At 41.2% G+C, this 23,696-nt stretch overlaps 1 protein-coding gene across 1 annotated transcript in view; it reads left to right on the forward strand.

Moving 5' to 3' along the window:
• Positions 1-8,162: 8,162 nt before the first annotated feature.
• The window catches only part of SEC22A (SEC22 homolog A, vesicle trafficking protein), a 73,191-nt gene continuing 57,657 nt past the window's right edge, over positions 8,163-23,696 (forward strand). The window contains exon 1 of the mRNA XM_049785929.1: positions 8,163-8,194. The gene's annotated coding sequence lies outside the window, so the exon portion shown is untranslated. The remainder of the gene's footprint in view (positions 8,195-23,696) is intronic.

Below are 23,696 nucleotides of genomic sequence, written 5' to 3' on the forward strand. Positions count from 1 at the left end.
GGGACTTGGGTAACCCCAGCACCCCTCTGCCGCCTTGCTCCAGATCTCCAGGGCTTCCCCGGGCCACACGCCTGGGCAAGCCGGTGAGTTGGGTCCCTTGGTGGAGCTTGAAGGTGCCCTAGGCCTTCCCCTACTATCCATGTGGCTCCTTAGGGAGGGTCTGGGTGGGGCTCTGAACTTCTGGTCTCCCAGCTTCTTGAAGGACCTCTCCTTCCTGGGAGCCAGGAGTCTAGCAGGAGGAGGTTTGGCAGGCCCCCCGCCATGCCGGAGGCCTGCTTGGCCGGGCCTAGGGGGGGTGCGGGACTTGGGTAACCCCAGCACCCCTCTGCCGCCTTGCTCCAGATCTCCAGGGCTTCCCCGGGCCACACGCCTGGGCAAGCCGGTGAGTTGGGTCCCTTGGTGGAGCTTGAAGGTGCCCTAGGCCTTCCCCTACTATCCATGTGGCTCCTTGGGGAGGGTCTGGGTGGGGCTCTGAACTTCTGGTCTCCCAGCTTCTTGAAGGATCTCTCCTTCCTGGGAGCCCGGAGTCTAGCAGGAGGAGATTTGGCTGGCACTGGTAATCTCTGTCCAGTCTACATTTTCAAAATTACGCGGGGGCAATAGCCCCCGCGCGCACAAGAAACATTAATAGTACTCTCACAAGAAACATTAATAGTACTCTCACAAGAAACATTAATCGTACTCTCACAAGAAACATTAATAGTACTCTCACAAGAAACATTAATAGTACTCTCACAAGAAACAATAATAGTACTCACTATCATTGAATTATGTTTTTATGTATGCAGAATGTCCATTTTGTACTCTGCCCTTTTGCATACCCCTTCATAAGTTCATATTTCTCTTTAACTTCTTTAACTCTTATCATCATTACTCCTTTTTTACCCTTTCTAACTTAAGTACTGTTGAGTCCTAAGTCACAGACCAAAGTGGTGCTCTCGAGTTAACACCCACCCAACTATTTTAAAAGGCATAAAAAGGACACATATCTTTTCAACATTTTATGGGTGTTTTCTTTGACGGCTATAACTTTTGCTAAATACTTTCTTATACAGTGATGATCCCCCCCATGTTTTTTATCTTCTCTTTGTGAACTGCTCAATATGGAATTTGGTGTGAAAGAATCCCTCAGTTTAATACTTATGTTTGAACCAAGTCATGGGTCTTGTTGGAAATGTTCTTATGCCCCCATATATCTGATAGCACCACGTGGCTTTATATCTTGTTTGCGTAGGCACACTAACATGGGAAAATACTATACATACCAATAAGTTCTTATCTAATAGAAATGGGAACACACAAATCTTGTAGTGCAATGAGACCTTACACCCTGAACATTGACATAAAGACCTGGCACAGGCCTCAGAAGAATGGGCATTCTCCATTTACCCCTTGATCTACAGAAGACATTTACAAAACATCCAAGGTTGTATATAACATCACCCGGAGGCATTCCTGTACCAGGGACGACCCTACAGCTGCTCTGACATCGATCTACTCAAAAGAGACACTCCTTAACACTGAGAAGACAACAAGAACAATGACCTGCTTACTGGACAGGGCTTGCTGTATTGCCCCTTTATGGTGAGGTTTGTCTATAACATCACCTGGAAGCAATCCTCTACCACGGAAGACCCTACCACTGCTCAGACATCGTCCTGCTCAAAAGAGACTTCCCTTAACACTGAGAAGACTTAACAACAACGACCCGCTTACAGGACAGGGCTTCCTGCATTGCCCTTTCATGGTGAGGTGAAATGAGAAGGCACTCTACATCATGACTTCAATGTAGGACATGCAGATTCCAGAATCTTTAATACAGAAACATGAGACCAACAACAGAGACTGTGTGATAAGTGTGTTGGCACTACGGACAATGTCTTAGAGCGAACGATAACTTTCCTGAGGCCTAGAGCCGGTCTTATGCCAGGAAACTTCAGGGGTAGGATCTCTTTGTATTTAGGCCAAGGTTATTCCTTTCCATGCCTCTCATATTTTGGTGGGCCTATGCAAACAACAATTGCCACTCTAACACCGTTTTTACTGTGCTCCTTTGACTCTAATCCTTAAAACGCACCCACTTAAAATTTGAGGTTAACTTAAGCTAATATGCATGTACATGGAAATGTAAAAAGTACTATGCCTCTAATGTTTAAGGAGTTACGTAAGCTTGATGGCTTTAGATTGCCTTGTGTGCTGTTAAGAAATATTATAATGTGCTACAATCTGGGGACTTGAGGGACAAAGTAATTGCACATGGATTCTGTTTTATTTATCTTAACTTTCTTTGGTGAAAGTTCAAAGTTAAGATATCAGCAAGGGGACTTCTTCTGATAATTATGTTATGGGTGATTGTCCTTCCACTGTAACTTTACCTTATCCTCTTTCTTTGCATCTTTTGTTCTCATAATTCAAAATAAAAAAATTATAAAAAAAAAAGGAATTGAACTTGGCATTGAATTCTAAGGAGTCATGCAAAGCATAAGCTCTATCCCTTTTGAACTATCTCTCTGTCCTTATGATCAGACTTTTTATTTTGTTAGTTTTTATATAGAGACCATTGTATACTTTTATTTAATCTGATCTTTTAATATTTTCCATTATAGTTTCTTCATTGCAGTTTAGAAATCATTTTAATGCCCCAAAGCCAGAACTATTTTATTTTTCTATGTCTTATTTTTGTTTATAGTTAAAATTTAAAAATTATGTGGACTATACCTTGAGGTGCTGGTGACCAATAGAATCTTATTCAGCAGTGCTCTAAATGGACACATGCAGCCAGGGATTGAATCTCATAAGAAGGCATGTACTTTACCATTTCAAGCACATACCTGAACCCTATAGTTGAAACTTTTATCTTTACAATTATAGAATTGATTTATTTTTATGTATTTATTTTGGGCATTGAGAAGATGTGGCATATATACACAAAATGGAAACCTACTCAGCTATAAAATAAAGCTGAAATCATGCCATTTTGGGGTACTGAAATAACAAGCCTGCAGAATGTGGTTTTGTACAAATTCCTCACTGCTTAGCTGGCATTTTACAGTGGATATCAGGACATGATTTTAAAATTTTATTTGGTTTTGGTTTCGGAACCTCACCCAGAGCACTCAGGGATTATTACTGGCTCTGTGCTCAGGAGTCAGAAAATCATATGCAATGCCAGGAATCAATTTAGGCTTGTTCCCCTGCTAGGTAAGCACCTTACCTCAGAATGTGTTTCTTGGGGGCCGGAGAAATAGCTTGGGGGTAAGGCATTTGCCTTTCATGCAGAAGGTCGGTGGTTCAAATCCCGGCATCCCATATGGTCCCCTGTGCCTGCCAGGAGTGATTTCTGAGCATAGAGCCAGGAGTAACCCCTGAGCACTGCCCCAAACCCAAAAAATCAAAAAAAAAAAAAAAAAAAAAAAAAGAATGTGGTTTTTACCCTGTTGCAATCCAAGATGATATCTAGACACAGCAATACCCTGACCTCTTTTAATTCTAAACATTACCTAATTAGTACCTTAATTATAATATATTATCATGATAAATGACATACCCATACATAACATGACAGTTTAAAATGGCTATGGCAAAAAAAAAAAATAAATAAAATGGCTATGACAAACTCGATAGACACTATAAGATGCTAAAAGAGATGAGACTTCAGTTCTTGATAACCCCCTGCAATTCTTCAGAAAACTCATGAGTAAGCCTTCCTCTGCTTTTCATACAATTAAGTATAATAAGAAACAGTGAAACTCTCCTTGGGAAGTCAGTTTGTATTTTGTTCTCTTTGAATCCCCTGTTTCGCTTGGGTAAAATTCCTTTTTAACAAAGTCTCATTTGTCCTTACGTTAGCAGCACACATACCAAAATAAAGCCTAGTTGTTGTGCTGTTTTGGCTTTTAGAGATTTCTATTCTAAGTACATAAAACCTATTGCCCCTGTAACAATTTAAATAACATGGATGGGCCTAGTAGGTATTATGTTAAAAGAAACAAGTCAGAGCTTTTTCTCTGCTGAGCCTGCCTACACTTCAAGGACTATAACCTCTTCAGGACCCACACCTGAAACACAGCTGCTCTGCTTCGCGGCCGGGCTTATCTTGTAACCCCTGAATTCCATTTCTGCACATTTTAAGAAGCGATCTACAGCCTTGCCAATGGAATAATTTTGAAGTACACCCCCATATTTACAAAAATCAAGATGGCTCCTCTAATAATCTAAAAAGTAGGAAACAAATAGGTATCCTCTCAAATAAGAAGTTTAGAGTAGAATTATGGAAAATGTTCAGGGAGCTCAAAAACAAAAAGCATCGATAAACTTGACTGGAGCAAAATTAAGCATCAAGAAGATTTGTCAACTGAAATTAGAAATTTTCACACTGAACTAACAGATCAGAAAACTGAGCTTACCGGGGCCCTTATTCCTAGCCTGAGGAGTGCTGGGAGGCTTGGTAGGCCCCCAGCTGTCCTTGTCTTTTTCCCCTGACTCCAGGCCTTCCCTGGGTGCCAGCTCAGATGGCCAGAAGTGGGTTCAGGTGGACTCTTAGTGGTCCCCAGGTTCCCCCCTCCCTCCGTACTCCAGGGGGGAGGTGCATGGGGAGGAGGGCAGGCAGGCATCTGGCTTCCAGTTTCCTCTTTGATTCTGGAGACCAGCTCTTGCCAGGTATGGGGTTTGGGGAGGCCCCATACCAGAGCCTTTCTCCCTAGCCTGGGGAGTGCTGGGAGGCTTGGCAGGTCCCCAGCCGTCCTTGTCCCTCCGTACTCCAGAGGGGAGGTGCATGGGGAGGAGGGCGGGTAGACATTTGGCTTCCGGTTTCCTCCTTGATTCTGGAGACCAGCTCTTGCCAGGTATAGGGTTTTTCTCCCCTGGACTTCAGTCTTTCCCTGGGCACCGGTCTAGGTGAACTCTATAGGGGTCAACAGGCTTTCCCCCTATCTCTCCCTACACTAATGGGAATGCGCTCTGAGAGGAGGGCAGGCTGTTCTAGCACTGGTTTATGTTGGGATAGTCAGTGGAAATTTTTTTCTCTTTGTTTTCATATTGATAGTATTGTGTGCATATATTCTATATATCCATAATATCCATCTTGTATTGAAACCTTGATACTGCCCTACAAAGCTCATTTCTAATATTTTACTGCCTCAGTCCCAACCCTTACTCCCGTCCCATCCTCCCATGTAGGTGCAGCTAATGACATGAAGCTCACCACATAAAGTGATAAGTGCAGTTAGAGAAATAACTACACTGAAAACTATCATAACAATGTGAATGAATGAGGGAAAAAGAAAGCCTGTCTCGAGTACAGGTGTGGGTGGGGTGGGGAGTAGGTAGATCTGGGAAATTGGTGGTGGGAATCCTGCACTGGTGAAGGGGGGTATTCTTTACATGACTGTAATCATACAACTACAATTATATTTGTAATCACGGTGTTTAAATAAAGATAATTAAAAAAATAAATAAAAAACAAGTCAGAGCAAGTGAGACCATTTGATTCAGAGACCTGGGATCAACTGATTTTTACTCATAAGAAGAAGATAAAGAAGCAAAAGTAATGTGTAAATAAAATCTTGCTATAAAAACAAAATAGTGGTTGCCAGAAGGGAAGAAGGAAAATGTGGGCAGACTGGTTTAAAGGGTATAATTATTTAATTGAAGGATTAAAAACTAAACTTTTGGTGATGAATGTAATGTAATATAGGTAGATGCTTTATAATACTGGGCACCTGAAACCTAGTATTGTAAACCAAGGTTACTTTAATAAACATAATTTTAAAAAAGTTATTATCATTAGAATATCACAAGTTCCTAATGACAGGGCTGGAGAAATAGCACAGTGGTAGGGTGTTTGCCTTGTACGAAGCCAACCCAGGATGGATGGTGGTTCAAATCCCGGCTTCCCATATGGTCCCTGAACTTGCCAGGAGTAATTTCTGAGCACAAGCCAGGAGTAATACCACTGGATATGACCCCAAAACCAAACCAAACCAAAACAAAACCCCCAAAAGAAACCACAACAAGTTCCCAATGACTCTTTCCAAACACTGATATTAAGTGAAGCTGAATAAAGGCCAATGATTTGGGATACCGAAAGGTCAAACACTGCCACACAACATTTTCAAGGAGGAAAAAGCTTTATTCATGGAGTGCCATAAAGGCAGGAGAAATGCTTTTTATCTATTTTTGATCCTTCTATTTCAGGGAATAATAATGTAGGTAAAAAGAGGGGTTTGAAACATATATTATTTATTTATTAAAAAACAGATGGTAGGTTTCAGAACAAACATGATGGGGCTCTTGAGAAAATCAGGAGGTAGGCCTCAGGATAAACAGAAATCTTGAGATCATTAGGTCATCTGCTCCAGATATTATGATATATATTTTCTTCTAAGACATTACTTGTATTGGGTTATGGAGTCTTTTGGGTTGATTGAAGGTAAAAGTGATGTAGAACTGGAGGGTTATTGAGTTCCTATTTGTTGTTCTTTCCTGCAAAACCAGTTGTAAATACAGATCTATTATCCTTATCCTACACAATTTATCCCTGCTAGGTAGCATTGTTCCTTTAGTGTTAGTTTTATTAGGGTCAACTATATTCTGGTTTTTACCATATGTTATTTTTGTGGTTTTTTTTTTTTTTTTGGAGCCAGTAGTACTTAGTACTTTAGTACTTTAGCCAGTAGTACTTAGGTACTTTACCCAGCTTAATGCTCAAGGGTTGCTTTTGGAGTTTCTTAGGGGATCATGAAATATCTGGACTTAAATTTGAACCTTCTTTATACAAAGCATGCACTCTGATCCTATCAACCATCTTCCCTGTCCAATGTGTCTGAAGAGAATATAAATGGAATATGTATAAATATGTATTTGAAGGGGAAATAAATGGAATCATATAGTAAAATTGTTTTCTTTTACTCAATTTTTATTTCATCTATGTTTTTGTATATTTGTAGACTGCTTATTCTTTTTCTTATGTATCGTTTCACAATGTGAACAATTTTATATATATTTTGGTGAACAGATAAGACAATCTGATTGATATATACATATTTAAGAGAGTGAAATTGCTGATTTACCCTTCCCAATAACCAACACATTTATGTAATTAGTCCAGAGGTACAGACTCTTCTCATTTAATGTATTTAATTTGTTTATCTTTGCTTCCACTTGTGTGGTCATTGGTCTGAATAAATTTTAAATATAAATCAGATCCGTCTCAACATTTTTAATTACAATTTATTGACTTAGGATCCTGACAACCCAAAATGTGGCCAATAAGAGTTTGCTTAATGTGGTCTCTGCCTTATCTTAGTCTATGCTGCTGCCTGCACTCCAAACACATGGACTTCCTTTCAGTTCCTAGAATATATCAAGCTCTTTCGTATTTCAACAGCATAACATATGTTACTTTGGTCTGGAACATTCCTTAAGGCTCTTACATGACTAGAATATAAAGGTTCCTCTTTAGAGAGCTTTAATGAACTCTTAACTTTTGCAATAAATTAATCATTTCATGCTCTAATTAATCATTCACAGTACTGACCATGATTTATAATTACACAGTGATTTATGTTTTAATGTATTTACATCTTAGCTTCCGTCAAGTGTTATTTTTTACTCAATAAATCAATTTCTGGATATGCTTTTGGTGCTTCACACATCGCATACTTACCTAATAGTGCATAACCACTGTTCCAAAGGGAACACAGGGCTGGCTAGTATTTGGAACTTCTCTGCCCAACTTACCTGCATCCTTGTGGGTGGGTGGTGATAGATAGGGGCAGGTCCTTTCCTTGCTCATTTAGGACCGCTTCCCTTATCCCCTACTCCCCACTATCCCACTGCAGTCTCCTTGAAATAAATATCTGCTGAAGGTGAGAGATGTCTAACTCCAAGTGACAGGCATCATCAGCCCGTTTCTGAGAGCCAGCTTAATAGGTTACCTGGGCACCCTGACAGGTCTGCACAGGTGTGTGAGCGAAACTGCCAATCACTCCTAAAGGGGGCGGAGTGAGACCCGGAAAAGGGCGGGTCAATCTGTCTTTCTAGAATCCTATTGGTCCGGGCGGGAAGAAGGCGGGGCTTATTGCAACGCGCCCAGCCACGTTGGACGACCGGCAGCCCAGCGGAGAGGCCACTCCCGGGCCCCACAATGCTTTGCGGCTCGCGTCACTCGGAGCGGCGGGTCCCGGCTCGGCAGGTAATGCTCGGCTCCTCCCAGTCCTGGGGACCTGCGGGCCCCTCACCTTGCACCCCTCATTCCCTTTTACTTCCTGCCACGGCTTTGGAACTGCAAACCTTCTCTGGGCAGAAACCCTCCAATGTCCTGAGGAGCCTGGTGTGACACGTTGGGGGAACTGACCGGTCTCCCCAAGACTTGACAGGGTTTTGCAAGGGCGGCGGTTGCCCCGCCACTAACTTGCACCGGATCCGGGACATTCGGGGTGCTTCGACCCCAGGTGCAAGCGGCTGTTTGGAGCTGGGGCTTGGAAGTCGGGGAAGCATTCATTCCTTGGCACCCGGGTGGCGGCGAGCCACCCTTTCCTTCTGCTGCGCTGGCCCAGAGCTCGCCCCCCGCCTTGACATTTCGTTTTGCAGCCTGGGGGTGCTGACACCAGCGGCACACTTGGGGTCCTGCGAGGTTTGCATGAGCCTTGCTTGCAGAGGACCTTGCATGGCATCGTTGGAGCTGTTTGAGGCCCTGTTGACACTTCGGGGTGTGTGTGTGTGTGTGTTTGAGGGGGCGCCTGAGTTGGGAGCAGTTGTGTGTGTATGTGTGTGTGTGTTTGAGGGGCGCGCCTGAGTTGGGATCAGTTTGTGTGTGTGTGTGTGTGTGTGTGTGTGTGTGTTTGGGAGGGCGCCTGAGTTGGGAGCAGTTGTGTGTGTGTGTGTGTTTGGGGCGGTGCCTGAGTTGGGAGCAGTTGTGTGTGTATGTGTGTGTGTGTTTGAGGGGCGCACCTGAGTTGGGATCAGTTGTGTGTATGTGTGTGTGTGTGTGTGTGTGTGTGTGTGTTTGTTGGGACGCCCGAGTTGGGAGCAGTTTGTGTGTATGTGTGTGTGTGTTTGGGGCGGTGCCTGAGTTGGGAGCAGTTGTGTGTGTGTATGTGTGTGTGTGTGTGTGTGTGTGTGTGTGTGTGTGTGTGTGTTTGGGGATGCTCCTGAGTTGGGAGCAGTTGACTCTGCAGGGGGACAAAGGCGCCAGAGTTTCATCTCAGCCCACTTACTATGCTAAAAGCTCTCCCCTCAGTCCTTGGCCATCACACCACACTTTTTTCCTTTGCTCCCAGTTTCTCTGGGGCAGATGGTGACATTCAGCGCCCCCCCCCCCCCCCCCCCGTGCACCTGGAGCCCCGCAGAGCTCCAGCTAAAGCACATCAGTTTCATGAAGGCAGACAGGTTGACATATCAAACAGGTCTCCAGGGCCACTTTCAAAAAACGGTCGGAATCACGTGTCCCCCCCCCCCCCAAGATGATAAATTGGCATTAGGTATATTTTCTTTTTCTTTTTTCTTTTTTTGGTTTTTGGGCCACACCGGCGTTGCTCAGGGGTTACTCCTGGCTGTCTGCTCAGAAATAGCTCCTGGCAGGCACGGGGGACCATATGGGACACCGGGATTCGAACCAACCACCTTTGGTCCTGGATCGGCTGCTTGCAAGGCAAACGCCACTGTGCTATCTCTCCGGGCCCAGGTATATTTTCTAGTATGTGAAAGTAGTTTAGAATTGGAAACTGCCAAGTATGAACATGTCCTAAGTGGTTCTTAGGACACACATACCTTAGGGCCACACCTAGTCCTAGGTCCAGGTTCAGGGTCTTGCTTTTATCACAGCCTCATCAAGCCCCAATGAATGAGCCATCTGGGCATCTGTTTGAGAACTGTGACGTGCCATTGTTTAGTGCCTTTTTGTTTTTTTTTTTTGTGTAGGACTGATATATTAAAATAAGCATATTTTATATTGATGTATGAAGGTAGCCCAGGTCTTCCCAAAGGGAGGTCTGTGAGCTGCCCCTGTCATTGGGTAAGAAGATCGAATATTGTCATTGTTTTCTTATGATGTTTAGTGATAGGCCTGAGTTTAAATCTCTCCTGTTTCACTAGTTATTTTATTATTATTATTTTGATTTTGGACCACACCCGTGGTACTTAGGGATTACTCTTGACTCGGGAATTACTCTGATGGTGCTTGGGAGACCATATGGGATAGTGAGGATTGAACGCTGGTTTGCTGTGTGCAATGCCAGTGTCTTACCCACTATACTATCACTCTGGCCCCAGTTACTTACTAGCTTAGAGATTCGGCAAATTGCTTAATCTTTCTGATCTGGATTTCCTGAAAGGTACACAGGAAAGGATGATGTTATCTTATAGGTTCTTGGAAGGCTTAAGGAGGACCATGTGTACCAAGTGCCTGGTTTGTATAGTGTAGTCAGCACATAACAAACAGTACTGTGCTTGAGTTATTTTTTTATTTAGATATTTTTTATCATCTTTAAGATGTACTCAGATATTAGGAACTATTGTAAGAACAAGTTACAGGTGAGGGAATTGTAGAAAGGCAAAGCTGCTCAAAGTTACATTTCTATTACATAGTGAAGCCAAAATTTGAGCTCATTCAATCTGTTTACAGAGTTCATCTTTTTAACTACCTTACAGCCTCTTAAAGAAAATATGTACAGGTTTTATTATTTCAAAAGGAATAGCAAGACAGCTTCAGCATCACTGTGATTTTGCCTTTTGTTGGTCTTAGAGACTCAGTTGAACAGGGGTCCTCAAACTTTTTAAACAGGGGCCAGTTCACTGTTCTTCAGACTGTTGGAGGGCCAGATTATAGTAAACACAAAATTATGAACAAATTTCTATGCACACTGCATATATCTTATTTAGAAGTGAAGAAACAAAATGGGAATAAATACAATATGTGGCCCGCAGGCCGTAGTTTGAAGACCTCTGCAGTAGAATAATGAATAACGAAGGCTTCAGGGCCAGAGTGATAGCACAGCTGTAAGCTTCAGGGCCAAAGTGATAGCACAGCAGTAAGGTGTTTGCCTTGCACACAGCCAATACAGGACAGACCCCAGTTCAAATCCTGGCATCCCATGTGGTCCCCCGAGCCTGCCAGGAGCGACTTCTGGGCGCAGAGCCAGGACTAACCCCTTTGCACCGCCAGGTGTAACCAAAAAAGAAAAAAACAAACAACAAAAAAGAAACATAGGCTTCATTACCACTGCTATCATATATTAGTGTGACATTGAGACCCGCTTAAGTTTTCTCTTTTGTGAACTATTTGTAAAAGGAGACCTTATACCCATATTGGATTTTAACACACATGTGCCTATATTGGAGCCCCATATGTGTGTCTGATCAGCTTTGGATCCTGAGGTGAGATCTTCAGTGAACTCTAAAGTGCAATACCTATAATAGAAGTGTCAAAAGTTGCTGATAAGGTGCAGGGTATAAAGGCAGGGCTGCAAAATTCTAGTTGTTTTGACACTTTTTCTCTTTGAAGGCAGTTTCCCAAGTGTTAACCTGTAACTGTGTAAAGTTCTTCCATTTTTACTCAATCTTGCCTCTGCCTTGTATTGGGATAATTAATATAATACAGTTTGTATTATTGTTATCACAATACTCCCAATATCCCCATTTCCCAAATATTTGTAGTCCTCAGGCACTCTGGGAGTTCCATTGGTAATTCTTGGTCTGGCAGTCAGTACAAGGACCTGAGATTGTGATGCTGCTGCAATCCTGGGAATCCCTTGCAATGCTGGGGATCACCAGACCACCTGGGTGTGACAGTGCCTCCAGGGTTTATATCCATAGTTTTCAGGGGCCTCATGGCTGCATCTGAAATTGCTTAGGGGACCATGTAGTGCTAGAAATTGAACCCAGGTCAGATATAATTACTGTATCCTATCTTCCTACTACTACTGCTAATACTTTTAATTAAAGTAATAATGTGCAAGGTGTAGTGTTTTTCAAAACTTTGGTTTGTCAGAGAATTTAAGATAAGCAATAAATATTAAATTCATTCCCAAAAAATTTTTGTACACACATTTTGGGAAGGTGCTTGCCTTGTACACTGTTGACCTGGATTTGATCCCTAGCTGCCTTTATTGTTTCCAAGCCCTGCCAGGAGTGATCACTGAGCGCAGAACCAATAGTAAGCTCTGAGCCTCACTGGATGTGATGTGACCCCCCAAACAAACAAAAAAGTAAAAACAAAGGAACAAAACTAGCTTTTCTACTCTTGAATCCAAAAATGTTATTTGTTTTAATTTAAATCTGAAGAAAACCTAATATATTTTAAAGCTTATTTTACAGATACATTTTTTATGGATAGGACAAAAAATAAGTCAGTTCATGGGCCTGAGTGATAGCCTGGAGGTAAGGTGTTTGCCTTGCATGCAGGAGGTCATTGATTTGAATTCCAGCATCCCATATGGTCCCCAGAACCTGCCCGGAGTGATTACTGAGCGTGGAGCCAGGAGTAGCCCCTGAGCGCTGCCAGGTATGACCCACCCCCCCAAAAAAAAAAAATAAGTCACTTAAAATACCTATAATAGGGGGTCCGACAGATAGCATGGAGGTAAAGTGTTTGCCTTGCATGTAGAAGGTCAGTGGTTTGAATCCCGGCATCCCATATGGTCCCCTGAGCCTGCCAGGAGCGATTTCTGAGCATAGAGCCAGGAGTAACCCTTAAGCACTGCTAGGTGTGACCCCAACCCCCCCCCCCAAATAAAATACCTGTAATAGGTAAATAGCAGAAGATTAAGAACTTCTAGGGGCCGGAGCTATGGTGCGGAGTGGTAAGGCGTTCGTCTAGGATGGACGGCAGTTTGATTAAGAACTTCTAAAAGGGGCACAGAGTTTAACAAATGTTTAGGCAATAGCTAAAAATGAGTGGCCAACCCAATATGGAATGATTTTATCTTAAAAGGTATTTATGAAATAATCTTGCTGGAAGGTTGATATAAAATTTGCTTATATAGGTATTTTTTGTTAATTATTATCTTTTGGGTTTTAGGGCCACAGTTGGTGGGGCTCAGGGGTTGCTCCTGGCTCTGTGCTCAGAAATTACTCCTGGCAGACTTGGGGACTGTAGGGATTCTGGGGTTCAAACTAGGTCAACTTCATTTAAGGCAAATGCTCCACCTGCTATTTGCTGTGCCATTGTTTCCATTTTATTTTATTTTTTTTGGCGGGGCCACATCCTGCAGTGCTCAGAGCTTGCTTCTGGCTCTGCACTCAGAAATCACTTCTGGCAAACTCGGGGGCATATGGGATGCCAGAGATAGAACCTGCGTCAGTCCCAGGTTGTCTGCATGCAAAGCAAACAGCCTACCCACTGTGTTGTTGCTCTGACCCCTGTTTATTAATTTTTTTCTGTTTATTTTTGAGAGATTTTCTTAATGATACCTTGGGCTCATCATCATTACCACACTAATTTTTGAAGAATAGAGACTAGCATCTTATTATCTTAGTTCTAAATGTTTTTTGTTTGTTTGTTTGTTTTTGGGTCACACCTGGCAGCGCTCAGGGATTACTCCTGGCAGGCTTGGAGGACCATATAGGATGTTGTGATTTGAACCAATGACCTTCTGCATAAAAGGCAAATGCCTTACCTCCATGCTATCTCTCCGGCCCCCTCTAAATGGTTTTTTAACAACTGGTACAGTGGATTGATAATGCATGAGTCTAAGAGGTTTTATCTACCCACATAATTCTCCTAAGATTTTTTTCCTCAGCAGTTCCTTTGGGTGAAAAGATATGCAGGATAAATTTAATGCATAAGGATTATTACTTGAGTTAATTTCTATTGTCAGTTACCATCTTGAATAATCAATGGATCAGAATATTTTTTTTGGGGGGAGGCCTTCTTACAATTTGAAATTCAAAGATATTTCACAAGCTAAAGTTCAAAAATTGTGTATACTTTTCAAAATCAAAGTTTGATGGTTTTTTTTTTTTTTTTTTGGTTTTTGGGCCACACCCGGCGGTGCTCAGAGGTTTCTCCTGGCTGTCTGCTCAGAAATAGCTCCTGGCGGGCACGGGGGACCATATGGGACACCGGGATTTGAACCAACCACCTTTGGTCCTGGATCGGCTGCTTGCAAGGCAAACACCGCTGTGCTATCTCTCCGGGCCCCAAAGTTTGATGGTTTACCTTATTTCTTTCAGCATCATTTTTTAAAAATAAATTTTTGTTTTGTTTTGTTTTTGGGTCACACCCAACAGTGCTCAGGAGTTACTCCTGGCTCTCTGCTCAGAAATCGCTCCTGGCAGGCATGGGGACCATATGTGATGCTGGGATTCGAACCACTGTCCTTCTGCATGCAAGGCAAACACCTTTCTCCAGGCTATCTCTTAAAAATAATTTTTATTGTGACCAATGTGAATTACAAGTCGTTCATAGTTGTATTTAAGGTACACAGTGACAGTGAATTAGGGCCATTCCCACCACCAGTGTTTTCCCTCCACCCCTGTTCCCAGCATGCATCACATACCACACCCCTCAGCATCATTTTTATGAAGTCTTTTCATATATTTTTATGAAACATAACTGGGATTTAGTAAGAGAACAGTATCAATTGCTTTATGGTAAAAAGATTGAGAGTAGTATTTCTCTGATTTTAAGATTAAATATAAATAAAAATGGTTTTCTGGGGCTAGAGTGATAGCACAGTGGTAGGGCATTTGTCTTGCATGAGGCTGTCTCAGGATGGACCTGGATTCAATCCCTGATTTTTTTGTTTTTGTTTTTGTTTTTTTGGGTCACACTCGGCAATGCTCAGGGGTTACTCATGGCTCTACGCTCAGAAATTGCTCCTGGCAGCCTCAGGGGACCATATGGGATGCCAGAATTTGAACCACTATCCTTCTGCATGCAAGACAAATGCCCTACTCCATGCTATCTCTACGGCCCGCCAGGAGCGATTTCTGAGTGCAGAGCCATGAGTAACCCCTGAGCATCACTGGATATGGGCCAAAAACAAAAACAAAAAAGGTATTCTGATTATAAAAGTCATGTATGTCTATTGTGGAATATTATAAAATATTGAAAATAAGTAATTTCTTACCAGTTTTAGCAACAAACACACTCATTTTGGCAATTTTCCTTCCACTATCTTTTTCACCATTTAGCCTCTCCATTTTTTGCTATCTTTGAACATATGGAAAATTTCTTTTGTAGTTTTCATTTTCCTATTTTTTTTTTTTTTTGAGTCACACCCGGTGGTGCTCAGGGGTTACTCCTGGCTGTGTGCTCAGAAATAGCTCCTGGCAGGCACAGGGTACCATATGGGACAACGGGATTCGAACCAACCACCTTTGGTCCTGGATCGGCTGCTTGCAAGGCAAACACCACTGTGCTATCTCTCCGGGCCCTCATTTTCCTATTTTTTTTTTTATCTAACATTTGGTTACACTGTTAACTTATTTTAATAAACACAATTTTTAGTTACTACATTATATTTTGTCAGATGAGTATGCGGTGATTTATTTAGCCAACTCCTTCATAGAGGGTTACTAATATTAGGTTGTTTTCAATTATTTCCTAATAGAATGTCTTTCAATCGAACTTTTTTGCCGGAATTTGATTATTTTCACAGGATAGAATTATATTTTTAACTATGGGGTCAAAGTTTAAATATTTCAGCTCTTTGAATATTGCCAAATTATTTTGACATTGAAATTTATTTCAGTTTTACTTCCACATATACTAATGAAAATACAGAAAGAAGCAAATGTTATTTTATATAGAGAGAAAATCTTTATTTTAATGGTTCTATGTTTAACTATTAGTGATTTGGACTTTTTTTTTCTTTTTTTTTAATATAATTTTTATTTTGATCATAGTGGCTTACATATTGTTGACAATAATATTCTAGGTACATATTTACATAAAATCAGGGGGGATTCCCATCCCTAAATTGTCCTCCCTACACCTTCGTTTTTGTCCTACCTCCCATTTCCTCTTCCCTCCCCCCCAGGGTGGCTAGAATATGTGATCCCCTCTGTATTTGACCTACTACTTAGTAGTCTTGCATCAGTTTGGTCTTGGTGCCTCCCTTATTTCCCCCTCTAAGTGGGGGCAGGGCTAGCAGTTCAAGTTGGGTGGTTTTGCCTGAAAAAGAGAAAATGAGTAAACTGGGGTAAGAGTCTAATACCCCAAAAATGGGCAGAATCCTTCTAGGGGTTCTCCTCATCGATTTGGGAAATGAAGGAGAAAAAGAAGGTGAAACACCCCATCAGTACCAAAAGAAGTGTCAAATATCCAGTGAGGTCTCCAGTTACATCGATAAGCACCACAAAAAACTGATAAAAAAAAATACAAACAAAAACAAACAAACATATAAACCAAAAAAACTCGCCGTGGTCTTGAAATAAGAAACATGGTGTAGCACATAACGAAAGAAAAGAAAGGAAGAGAAAAAAAAACAAAAACAAAAAAAGAATAATTGGGGACAACAATTTCAATAATCACATCCAAACCGAGAAATCGACCAAAATAGGTAGGTAAATAAAAATAATAATAACAATAATAAATGAAGGTAATATGTATATGTATATAAAAAATATCCAAGGTTTTGTGCTTTTTGCATTTTTGTTTTTTCCCTCTGCCCTGGCACAGTAAATATTGGGGTCATTCGAAACGGAATTCACTTGCCCTATGAGATATGGGGATTCTCCGTCCTTGGAGTATACTGTCATGGGATCAGTGCTAGTCTTTGCTCAGGATCATTACTCTCCCGGTGGTGTTTTTTTTTTGTTTTGTTTTGTTTTTTTTTTTTTTTGTGTGTGGAAGACTTCTGCTTTGTCCAGGGTGATACATTCAGAGCTCTGTGTTTAGTGGTCTCAGTATCTGTACAGATCCTGAGGTGGGCCTTATGGTGAAGTCAGTCTTTGTGAATCTAGAGGTTCTGTTGCCTCAGTGCCATTTGAATCTATCTTCTGTGGTTGGTGATCTTGGTCTTTGTACTGAACCTAGGATGGCATCTAGGATAGTGTCTTTCTTTGTGCTTTCAGAAGCCCCTTTCCGTTACAGTTGTCTCTGCCGGACCTTTGGAACTGGGGATCATGCTTATTGTGCCGGTCTTAGTTCAAAGCCTAGACTAGGGCTTTTTAATTGGTCCCAAGATGTTTACAGTCTGGTCGTGGTTCTAGCAGCCAGTCCTCTGTAAATCACGATCTTGGCTTTTGGACCTACCAAAGGGTGCCACGTCTTCTGGTTTTGTCTTGTCGTTAGCTGGTAAGGTAGGTTAAACTGCTCTAAGGTCAAGTTGTTCACGTTTTCTTCATTGTCGGGATATCATGTTAGCGCTGGCCCTTGTTGTTGACCCTGCAGTATTGAGGCCATCCCAGATGGAGTTTGTTTCTTGCAGCTGTTGTGAAGAGCTGTGCCGTTTCTATGCCTGGGCACCAGGGTTCAAGGCTGGATGAATGGAATCTGATCACCTGAGGTCTAAGTTGGTTCCACATGACATATTTTCAAGGTAGGAGATATCCCTGTATTGTAAACAACTATGAGTTCCTATCTCTAGTAGGTAAGAGCTCTTTTTTTTTATTTTTTTTATTTTATGTAAGATTTCCCCTTTATTTAGTGTGCCTTTGCAGGGGGAAGTGGTGCTCCATTATATTGTTGGTGTATTTGGGGTGGACAGAGTGGATAACAGAAATAGGTCTCATACCCAAAAACGATTAAAAAAAAAAAAAGGAAATATAATGAGTTAGTGAAGTTTTTAAAGGACCAAAGTGGTGCAAAAGACTACTTTACAATTGGGGGAGAACAGGTAAAGAGGTGGTGTATTACAGGTCTTATGCCTATGTTGGAAGTACTGTTTTTCCCCTTGTCTTTTGGATTTTTCTTGTGGTGTGTGGGTTCCCAGGCATCTTCCAATTACACCCCCTGACCTTCTTCAGATTGGTAAAAATTTGCGGCAGGGAGGTCTTGGAAGAGTTCTTGCATTGGGGATACTATTGGACCTAAGTCCGGTTTCAAGAAACAGTCCACGTTATGGGGAGTTGGTAGGGAGGGTCTCGCAGCATAAGTCCACAGGGGAGTTGGCTGTCTTTTCTTGCAGGAGATGAGGTGTGGTTTCGGCTGGGTGTCCCCTCCCCTGGGTGCTGGGTACTGGTTCGTTGGGTAGGAGGTCGATCTTGATGCCTAAAAGATTAAGGACTGAGGGTGGAGAGTTTTATTATGGTGGGAGATCTGGATGGGCTTGAGGGGTGAAGGGATAGTTGGATTTCCACGGGGGGGGGGGGGGAGAAAGGGGAAGGTATATGGGAGGGGTATGAAGGTAGAGAAAAGAGAAAATACCGTAGAAAGAAACGGGGAAGAGAAAGGGAAAAAAGTAAAGAGAAGAATAGAAGAGAAAAAGAAAAAAGAAAAGAAGAAAAAATAAAAAAAAATAAAGTAGTGAGAAGAAAGGAGAGAATAACAAGGGAATGTTGGTTTGGCTGAATGTGTTCGATGGCTAGAGCCTGTAGTTTAGGTCTGTACGTCGCAGGTACTGCTTTGGTGGTCTGACTGGTCACGTGGTTCAATTCCTAAAAGAAGGTTTAACCTAGAAATAAAGTGTATGTTAAAGAGTTTTCTCGTGGCCATCTCATAGTGCAAGCAAGGTACGGTATCTCGTGTGGTATCCCGAGTTGCCGTCTTAGTTTGTCCGCCCTTTGTATCTACGGGCGCCTGTGGGCAGAAAAGCTGAGAGGTTATTTAAAGTATAGTAAGGTAAAGGGATTAAAACGTAGTGTTATGGTATGTTGCCATCGCATTCCGTGATTTCCCGTGGTGTTCTATACTTGTGTTCCTGTTAACGATCTCTAAGGGATTATTGTGGACCTTTGTTGTAGGAGTCTGATTACATACCTCTCTATGTTGCTGTTTTCTTTGTGGTATAATGTGCAGTCAAGAGTTTGCATTATTCCTTCTTCATGTATTTTGGACACTGCTCCCATGTATATGTTGACTATTACATTGTTTAGAGTTTCTACCCTGTTAAACCCTGTTATATGATTGTTAGGTATTAGTTATGTATAAAATATATGTTCTAGGTGTTTCAGAATAGTGCTACCATTCTGTGTTTATCTTTTGTCTTCTGACTTACTTCGTTTAACATAACATGATCTAGGTCCATCCAGGTTGCTGCAAAGTCTGTGATTGTATCATTTCTAACTGCCATGTAATATTCCATTGTGTATATGTACCACATCTTAATGATCCATTCATCTGTTGTTGGACATCTAGGTTGGTTCCAAGATTTGGCTATTATACTGAGTGCTGCGATAAATAGTGGGGTGCATACGTATTTTGGAATGAATGTCCTTCCATCTTGTGGGTATATGCCTAGGAGAGCAATTGCGGGGTCAAATGGCAGCTCGATTCTGAGTTCTTTGAGCACTCTCCAGACTTTCCTCCATAGGTTTTGGACTAGGGGGCATTCCCACCAGCAGTGGATGAGAGTTCCTTTCATACTGCATCCCCGCCAACAAAGGTTGTTTCCGTCATTTTTGATGTGAGCCATCCTCACTGGTGTAAGGTGGTATCTCATTGTTGTCTTGATTTGGATCTCCCTGATGATGAGTGAAGGTGAGCATGTTTTGATGTGTTTGTTGGCCATCCTTCTGTCTTCCTCAGAGAAGTGTCTATTCATTTCATCTCCCCATTTTTTTATAGCTTTGTTTGGTTTTGGGGGGCTCAGCTTTCTGAGTGCTTTGTATGTTCTAGATATCAGCCCTTTATCTGATATGTCGAGTGAAAAAATTTTTTCCCATTCTGTTGGCTGTCTTCTTGCGTTAAGTAGGGTTTCTTTTGCCATGCAGAAGCTTTTTAGTTTGATGTAGTCCCATTTGTTTATATTTGATGCTAACGTTCTTGCCATTGGTGCTCCATTCTCAAAGACCTTTTTGATATATAGGTCTTCAAGTGTTCTGCCTATTTTATTCTCGATAAACTTTATGGATTCGGGTCTGATTTCAAGGTCTTTGATCCATTTTGAGTTGATTTTTGTATAAGGAGTAAGGTATGGGTTGATTTTCACTTTCGTACATGTGGTTTTCCAGTTGTACCAACACCATTTGTTGAATAGGCTTTCTTTGTTCCATTTCAGATTCTTGCCTCTTTTATCAAATATTAGTTGGCTATATACCTGGGGGTTTATGTCTGGGAATTCTGTTCTGACCCACTGGTCTGAGGTCCTGTCTCTGTTCCAGTACCATGCTGTTTTGATTACTATGGCTTTATAATATAGTTTCAAGTTAGGTAAGGAGATGCCTCCCAGCTTCTTGTTTTTCAGTATTTGTTTGGCTATCCTGGGTCTTTTGTGGTTCCAGATGAATTTTGTGAATGGTTGTTCTAATTCTTTGAAGAATTGTGTCTGGATTTGGATAGGGATTGCATTAAATCTATATAGGAGTTCGGGTAGGATAGTCATTTTGATTATGTTAATTCTACCTATCCATGAGCATGGGATGTTCTTCCATTTCATTAGATCGCCTTCAATTTCTTTCTGAAGTATTTTGAAGTTTCCCTGGTATAGGTCTTTCACTTCTCTTGTAAGGTTGATTCCTAGATACTTGATATTTTTTGATACTATCTTAAATGGAATTGTATTTTTAATCTCTCTCTCCTCAGCTTCATTGTTTGTATATAGAAACGCTACTGTCTTTTGTGTATTGACCTTGTAACCAGCCACTTTGCTGTATTGGTTAATTGTTTCTAGGAGTTTTACTGCGGACTCTTTAGGGTTTTCGATGTATATCATCATATCATCGGCAAATAGAGATAGCTTGTGTTCCTCTTTCCCAATTTGAATTCCTTTGATTTCCTTCTCTTGTCGGATTGCTATTGCTAGGACTTCTAAGGTTATATTGAATAAGAGTGGAGAGAGTGGACAGCCTTGCCTAGTTCCTGATCTTAGTGGGAATGCTTCTAGTTTCTCACCATTGAGTATAATGTTGGCTGTAGGCTTTTCATATATAGCTGTAACTATCTTGAGGAATGTTCCTTCTAGTCCTATTTTGCTGAGTGTCTTTAACATGAAAGGATGTTGGATTTTGTCAAACGCCTTCTCTGCATCGATTGATATGATCATGTGGTTTTTGTCTTTCATGTTGTTGATGTGGTGTATAATGTTGATTGATTTGCGTATGTTAAACCAACCTTGCATTCCTGGAATGAATCCCACTTGATCGTGATGTATGATTTTCTTGATGAAGTGCTGGATTCGGTTTGCTAAGATTTTATTGAGTATCTTTGCATCTATGTTCATTAGTGAGATTGGTCTGTAGTTTTCTTTTTTGGTAGTGTCTTTGCCTTCTTTGGGAATGAGTGTGATATTAGCCTCATAAAAGGAGTTGGGGAGGATTCCTGTTTTTTCTATGGTTTGGAAGAGCCTATGGAAAAGTGGTAGTAACTCTTCTTGAAATGTTTGATAGAATTCACCTGTAAATCCATCTGGGCCTGGGCTTTTGTTCTTAGGGAGTTTTTTAATTATATCTTCAATTTCCTCTGAGGTGATTGATCTATTTAGGATCTCTAGATCTTCCTTTTCCAGTCTTGGAAGAGGGTGTTTTTCCAAGAATCTATCGATTTCTACTGGGTTCTCTAGCCTAGTTGAGTATAGATGTTCATAATATGATCTCATGATATGTTGTATTTCTTGGGGTTCTGTTGCAATATCTCCCCTTTCATTTGTGATCCTACTGATTTGGGTGTTTTCTCTCTTTTTTTTGGTGAGTTTTGCCAATGGTTTGTCTATCTTGTTTATTTTTTCGAAAAACCAACTCCTGGTCTCATTGATTTTTTGGTATTGTTTTCTTAGTTTCTATGTTGTTTATTTCTGCTCTAGTTTTTATTATTTCTTGCCTTCTGGATGTGGTTGGATTTCTCTGTTGCTGTTGTTCCAATTCTTTGAGGTGATCTTTTAAACTGTTGGTTTTGTTATTTTCCTGTTTCTTGATATAGGCCTGTATTGCTATGAGTTTCCCCCTAATTACTGCTTTTGCTGTGTCCCATAAATTTTGACATGTTGTCTCTTCATTGTCATTTGTCTCAAGGAATCTTTTTATTTCTTCCTTGAGTTGTTCTTTGACCCAGCTGTTGTTGAGCAGCATGTTGTTTAATCTCCAGGTATTAGTTTTTCTCCATTGCTTCTTCTTGACATCGATTTTGAGCTCTGTTGCATAGTGATCTGAGAGGGTACTTCTAATGATCCTTACCTTTGTGGTCTTATATAGGTTGGCTTTGTATCCTAAAACATGGTCTATTCTGGAGAAGGTTCCATGTGGGCTTGAGAAGAATGTGTATTCTGCTTTCTGGGGGTGGAGGGCTCTATATAAGTCTATTAGCCCTAAATCTTCTAATTTTTCATTCAGAGCTCTTATTTCTTTGCTATTTTTCTGTTTGGTGGATCTGTCCAGTGGTGATAGTGGAGTGTTGAGGTCCCCTGCTATTATCACATTTCCCTTCATGTGCTTCTCCAGGTTTGCCAGTAGTTGCCTCACATATTTTGCTGATTCTACATTAGGTGCATAGATATTGACCAGGGTTAGTGTTTCTTGATCTAATGTTCCCCTGATCAGTAAGTAGTGACCCTCTTTGTCTCTGACCACTTTCTTGAGGTTGAATGTAATTTGGTCTGATATGAGAATGGCTGTCCCTGCTCTTTTTTGTTTTCCATTGGCCTGAATAATTACTTTCCATCCTTTGATTCTTAGCCTATGCTTATCCTGTAGCTGTAGGTGTGTTTCTTGTAGACAGCAGAAGTCCGGTTTATTTTTCCTAATCCAGTTCTCTACTATGTGTCTTTTAATTGGAGAGTTTAGTCCATTAACATTTAGGGAGATTATTGAGAGAGAGGACTGTTGTGTAGTTGTGTTGTGTAGGGTGGCTTTTGTTACAATCGGGGGTTTGGATTGTGTAATTCATCTCTGAGTAGGTCGTTTAGGATCGGCTTTGTTTGGACAAATAGCTCTAGTTCGGTCTTGTTTGAAAATGTTTTCAGTCTGTTCTCCCATATGAATGATAATTTTGCCGGATATTGGACTCTAGGTTGGAAGTTTCTTTCATTCAGTCGTTTAAATATGTCATTCCACTGTCTCCTTGCTTGGATTATTTCGATTGGGAGATCTAGTTTGATTCTTATGTCCCTACCTTTGTACTTGAGGTTTTTTTTCTCTCTTATTGCCTTAAGAAGTTCCTCTTTCTCTTTGTTTTTTGCCATTTGGATTACTATATGTCTTGGTGTAGGTTGATTAGGATCTATTTTACTAGGAACTCTCTTGATTTCCTGGATTTGCCCTGAAGTTTCATTCCAAAGGGTGGGGAAGTTCTCTGCTATTATCTCTCTGACTACTTGTTCTTCTCCTTTCCCTATTTCCTCCCCTTCTGGTATACCCACGATTCTTAGATTGTTTCTTTTGTCCTTGTTCATTAGGTACTGGACTTTTCCTTCCAGTGCTTTGCCTTTTATTTCTTTGTTGGTTTCTTGGTCATTTTTTGTTTGCAGTTTTCCTTCGAGTTCTTCGATGTGTTTCTCCAACTCTGTGTTTCTGCTAGTAAGGCTTGTTACTTTGTCTGTTAATTCCTTCACTTCTTTTTGTATGGACTCTCTCATACTCTTTAACATTTCTTCTTTAATTTGGGTGATTTGTTCCACCATAGATGTTTTATACTCGGTAGCTAAAGTTTCTCTCATTTC

This window comes from Suncus etruscus, chromosome 13 (genome assembly GCF_024139225.1).
Source record: "Suncus etruscus isolate mSunEtr1 chromosome 13, mSunEtr1.pri.cur, whole genome shotgun sequence".
Lineage (NCBI taxonomy): Eukaryota > Metazoa > Chordata > Mammalia > Eulipotyphla > Soricidae > Suncus > Suncus etruscus.